The 6,045-nt window shown below is 40.5% G+C and overlaps 1 pseudogene; it reads right to left on the bottom strand.

Moving 5' to 3' along the window:
* Nucleotides 1-4,417: 4,417 nt before the first annotated feature.
* On the bottom strand, nt 4,418-5,029 carry LOC113833933 (annotated as a pseudogene).
* Between the last annotated feature and the right edge of the window lie 1,016 nt (nt 5,030-6,045).

Raw genomic sequence — 6,045 nt, 5'->3', positions numbered from 1 at the left:
TTTGAGAACGTAGTTTTTGCTTGAATTTAAGATTTCTTTTTATTGTACTAACGTTTATGAGTAGTTTCTTTTTGTGGCTATGTGCACATGAGTGTGCCTGTGTCCAAAGAGGCCAGAAGAGGGCACCAGACACCTTCTAGCTGGAGTTACAGATACTAAAGAGTCACTAGACATGGGTGTTAGGATTAAAACTCTGGTCCTCATGATAAATTAGTAAGTGCTTTTAATCATTGAGCCATTTTAAGCACCCAGAACACCAATGTTCCAATTTTGAGTAAAAACTATTCTAATTCGACTATTGTTGCAAATAACACCAAGGTTGTTTGACAAATGCTGAAGAAATAGGTAATTTATATTTACCTAAAATTATAGGCAATATATGAAAGTAAAAGCATGAGAAACTTCCTTTGAAGGGTTACTCAAGGTAATCTAAGTGATTCCACAAACAGTATAGATTATGGAGGTAGCTGCCCTAATTAGGGTTTCTTTTGCTAAAAACAGCATGACTAAAAAAGAAGATGGGCAGGAGAGGGATCACTTGGCTCACACTTCCTCATTGCTGTTCATCATTGGTGACAGACAGGACAGAAACTCAAACAGGGCAGGATCATGGATGCAGAAGCTTATTCAAAGGAAATGGAGGGGAACTGCTTACTGACCTGCTTCTCATGGCTTGCTTAGCCTGCCTTTTTTTTTTTCAGAACACAGGACCACCAGATCAGGAATGGCACCACCCACCATGGGCTGGGCACTCTACCATTGATCACTAATTGAGAAAAACCTTACAGCTGGAACTCATGGAAGTCTTTCATGGGAGCCATGTGGCCTAGTGTCAGAGTGGCATATGAACCCTTGTCAAATGGTATTCCATGAGGGAAAACCAGTGAAGAGTCTCTCATTCTGCAAGGACCACTGAGCCACGTGACAGTTTAGAGGAAGTGAGTGAACTATATGCTCTCTTCTTTCTTAAAGTGTTAATGATTATCTTGATGGTTTAGAGTTTCACTTTGTCAATCAAGCATGGGACAGAAGTGATCATTCCTGGAAACCCCATTTTTTTCATAAATATTTTTCTCTAAAATTCTTTGGGAACTGATGTTTCTCAGGATTCTTATCTGGAAATACCAGCTGTTGTTCCAGACCCTGGGAATTTTCTGATTCAGTGCTGGCAGGATTGGAGGAAATAAAAGCAAATGGGCACATATAAGGAAGCAACACAGGGTACATTAATTACATGTCTTAATTCTGGGGAAATAAAAGCATTATGATGGAAAAAGGGTGCCTTATTAAAAATACCCTTTATAAAGAGACCTAAGTATGCAGGGCACTTTTGTAGGACAAGGAAATTAGAGAAATACAAACTAACTGTATGCAAGCATTTTGTGGCAAACATCCATTTTTCTGTAAATATGCCTTGTTAAGATATTGCTATTCTTGAGACTGTGTGCCAGTTTATCACCATTTAGCTTTGTAAGGACAGGATGTGTCTGACTTAATATCTAGCCAGGTAATAAACTTCTGAGCATTGTTTTCAGTTTGAAAGTTGTTTTGAAGTAAAAGTTGGGAGGGGAAAACTTATTTTTTTCCTGGAGGTTAATGCTGGAAGATGGGGAAACACGATTGTTTGTTGAGTAAAAATAAAGATAACTTGAAGTATTTGGGACCCACCACTTGTGTGAAACTCATCTAGTGGTTTCTTCACACCTGTACCCTTTCTCCATCTCAGTACTTGAACCCTGCTCAGGCAGGACTGTCATAGCATTTCCTCAACTGAGGCTCCTTTTTCTTTCATGACTCTAGCTTGTGTCAAGGTGACACATAAAACCAGCCAGTATAACTGACCCCTTGTCAACTTGATACACAAACACATCACTGTTAAGCCACAACCCTTCTTTTTAAATTCATACCCAAAATCTTAAATAACTTTAAAAGTCCCATAGTCTTTAAATTTCAAACACATTTAAATTTCAGTCTCTTTAAAATAACCAATATTTTTTTTTAAATTCAAAGTCTTTTAAAAATTCAAATCTCTCAACTTCGTGATCCAGTAAAATACTTTCTTACTTAAAGACAGAAAAATCAGAGCACAGTCACAATCAAATCAATGCAAAAACAACAACAACAAAAACAAATGAACAACAACAACAAAAAAAACTCCAACCATCCAATGTCTGGGATCCTCTCAAGATTTTCTTGACTTCTCCAAAGGGCTTGGGTCACTTCTCCAGCTCCACTCTCTGCAGACTGCACAGCTTGTCCTCTAGGCTGGCCACACTCAGCTGGTGCTGCTGTTCTTGATGATCATTCCATAGTCCTGACATCTCCAAAACACTGGGGTCTTCTGCTACATTGGGCTTCACTTTCACAAATAACCTCTCATAGGCTCTCCTCTTAGTGCCAAGTGTCAACTTCTTTTTATGACCCCTTCAGTCCTGGGCCTTCAATTGCCACTAAGCTGCACCCTCACCAATAGCCTCTCCTGGCCTCTCACCATGCTAAGCCTCAGTTGCTCTCCATGACCCCTTCATTCCTTCAAAACCAGTACCACCTGGGTGACTCTTACACATTACTATTTCCAGATGTCAGCACAAGATACAACCATGACTGCCTCTGGAACACAGCCTCTCAGTGACCTAAGGAAACACTTCCCAGATTTACCTCAGTGATGCTAGTCTCATCTTAAATGCTGCTATTTTCTTAAATACAGCCAATCAGCATTAACTATCTCAGTAAAGCAAAGTTTTACTTATAGTAGTTATGGTATTTTGTTATTCACAGCTGATTCTTCAGCCCTCACTAACCAGAACCAAAGAAACTTAATTCAAAGTAACAAGTGGCCCCAATAGAGTATTTGCATATCCCTCTGAAACTTCACAGGCCAGGCCTCCATCCTCTACACTGCTCTCAACTTTCTTATCTCCAAATCTCCCGTAGAACATCCCACAGCCCTGAATACACAATGGCTCTTGTAGCCCAAAGTTCCAAAGACCTTCCATAATCCTCCCAAAAACATCATAACAATTTCTGCCTTAATTAGGGTTTCTATTGCTGCATCCAAACACCATGACTAAAAAGTAATTTTTGAGGAAAGGGATTATTTGGCTTACACTTAGATATTGCTGTTTATATTGAAGGAAGACAGGACAGAAGCTCAAAGTGGACAGAATCCTGGAGGCAGGAGCTGATTCAGACGCCATGGAGGGGTGTTGCTTACCGACTTATCTTCCCCTGGCTTTCCCAGCCTGCTTTCTTATAGAAACAAGAACCACCAGCCCAGGGATGGCACCACCCACCATGGGCTAGGCTCTCCCCTATTGATCACTAATTGAGAAAATGCTTTACAGTTGGATCTCATGGAGGCGTTTCCTCAACTGAAGCTCCTTCCTTTCTGATGACTCTAGCTTGTGTCAAGTTGACACACAAAACCCACCAGTCGATAGCCTGTGGTTGCACTTTGGTGATTGCTGGAAATTCCACATACTTAGGACACATTATTCACATGACTCAAGCTGAATATGACTTGAAGTCTTCCTTCCTGTGGTCTAGTTTTCATGATTCTAGAAAATACTGTGCTGGCTGCTAATGGAAGGAGGCACATTAAAAAAAAAATCGTACCCAGATGCATCATCTATGAATCAGGACAATTACGATTTCAAGATACACAGAAAGTTGTAGAGACTTGCGCTCACATATTTGCAGCACCCAAGAAATGTCTAATTGAATGTAAGAATCACTCAGCAGTAGGCACATCATGCTTAGTTCCTAAAAAGATTCTTGGGGAAAGTGAAGTCATGTACTACAGAAAAGAATCTAATACCATTATTAGGCTATGTTGACAATATTCCACACTATATTTTAAATCTCATCCTTATATGCATACAAGAGTGTATCTTATACCACTCATCAAAGAAGTTTCTCCTTATATCAAATGGAAACCATCACAGAAAATCACAACTAGCCACAATGCAGAGATTGTTCTAAATATGGTTCCTGGCAGGTCCATCATCAGTGGATGCATTAGCTCCTGTGTCTGTTGTTCAGGGAACATCTCAGAAGAGAGAATGGAAAGTCTGTAAGATCCTAGGAACTGGGAAGTCCACTGTGAATAAGTATCTTATAGAAATAGCTCATAAACAAGGCCTGACTAATATAAATATCAAGTTACTTTGCAAATTAAAGCAGAAGGGTAAACTTTTCAGTGAGTCCCTCCCCAGACAAGAAACAGGCAGTTACAGCAAGGATAAAAAAATAACCTCTCCCAGAGATGAGAACTATTGTGGGTTGTCTAATACAAAGAAGTTAGGCTTGAAACCATATATACACAAAAACAAAAACTGGATTCATGAGGTTGTATTTCCTTTTTTTTTTTCAATACAAGTCTTTATTGTCCCAAAAGACACCCCAAATCGTACTTCAGGATCTTGTTTCTGGAACTGGTTAACTTAGGTCTTACTCATCAGCCTGCTGCACTGTTCCCTTTTCAGACACATAGATACCAACCAAAAACTTCCTGATATCTTTGTTTTTAATTGTTGTGGCTTTCTGAATCAGAGCCGCTGAATTTGAAACAAGTTCAATATCATTTCCTTCAAGGATTAATTCATCCTTTTGGGCTTGAGAAACAGAACAAGCAACACCTGTTCTCATCTGAACCCTGCGGATGTATTTTTCACCCAAGATATTTCAGATTTCAACCAAAGACCCGTTCTCCTGAATAACAACGTTGATGGGGAAGTGAGCATACACAGACCTCATCTTGTAGCGGAAGCCCAGTGTGACTCCCTTGATCATGTTCTGAACATGACTGCAGATGGTCCGGACAGTGGCCAGTTCTTTTCTGTTACTCCACCATTTGTCTACCCGGAGCCTCTTCTTCTTCTTCCCGAGGAGACTCAGCTCTACATTGATGTGATTGAAGTCCCTCCGGAGGATCCCTCTAGGGCCCTTCACAATGACTGTGCACCCCTTCAGAGTGATGTCCACATTTTCTGGAATGTCGACGGTCTGATTGCTGAGAATGGTCTTCATTCTCAAGGTAGATGGGGCAAAGAGAGCGAGGTTATATATATATATATATATATATATATATATATATATATATATTATATTTCTTTCTGTTGATTTTTTATTTAAATTAGAAACAAGATAATATTTTCATGTCAATACCAGTTTCCCCTCCCTCCCCTCTTCCCCTGCCCCCAAAACTTACACACTACCTGTCCCATAAACTTTGTGCTCCTCAGGGAGGGTGAGGCCTTTCATAGGGGTCTTCAGAGTCTGTCATGTCCTTTGGAATAGGGGCTAGGTCCACCTACCTGTGTCTAGGCTCAGGGAGTATCCCTCTATGTGGAATGGACTCCCAAAGTTTATTCCTATGCTAGGGATAAGTACTGATCTACTACAAAAGGCCCCATAGATTTCTGAGGTCTCCTCACTGACACCCACATTCATGTGGGCTGGATCAGTGCCATACTGGTTTCCCATCGTATCAGTATGGGAACCAAGAGTTCCCTCTTGTTCAGGTCAGCCATTTCTATGGGTTTCACCAGCCTGGTCCTGACCCCTTTGCTCATCACTCCTCCTTCTCTTTTCCACCTTGGTTCAGTGTTTAGCTGTAGGTGTCTGCTTCCACTTCCACCAGATGCTGGGTGAAGGCTATAGGATGGCATATAAATCAGTCATCAATCTCATTATCAGGGGAGGGCATTTAAGGTAACCTCTCTTCTTTTGATTAGATTGTTACTTGGTGTCATCATTGTAGATCTGGACATTTCCCTGGTGCCTGATTTCTCTTTATACTTATAATGGCTCTCTGTATTATGGTATCTCTTATCTTGCTCTCCTCTATTCTTTCCCCAACTTAAACTTCCTGCTCCCACATGTCCTCCTCATCCCCCCCTTTACTCTCCTTCGTATTCTCCAGTCTCCAAAACACCAAATAATCTAATTAAAAAGTGGTGTACAGAACTAAATAGACAATTCTCAATAGAGGAATCTAAAATGGCTGAAAGACACATAAGAAAGTGTTCAACATCCTTAGCCATC

The sequence above is a fragment of the Cricetulus griseus genome, chromosome 2 (assembly GCF_003668045.3).
Source record: "Cricetulus griseus strain 17A/GY chromosome 2, alternate assembly CriGri-PICRH-1.0, whole genome shotgun sequence".
Lineage (NCBI taxonomy): Eukaryota > Metazoa > Chordata > Mammalia > Rodentia > Cricetidae > Cricetulus > Cricetulus griseus.
This window is presented reverse-complemented; position numbering and strand designations above follow the sequence as displayed.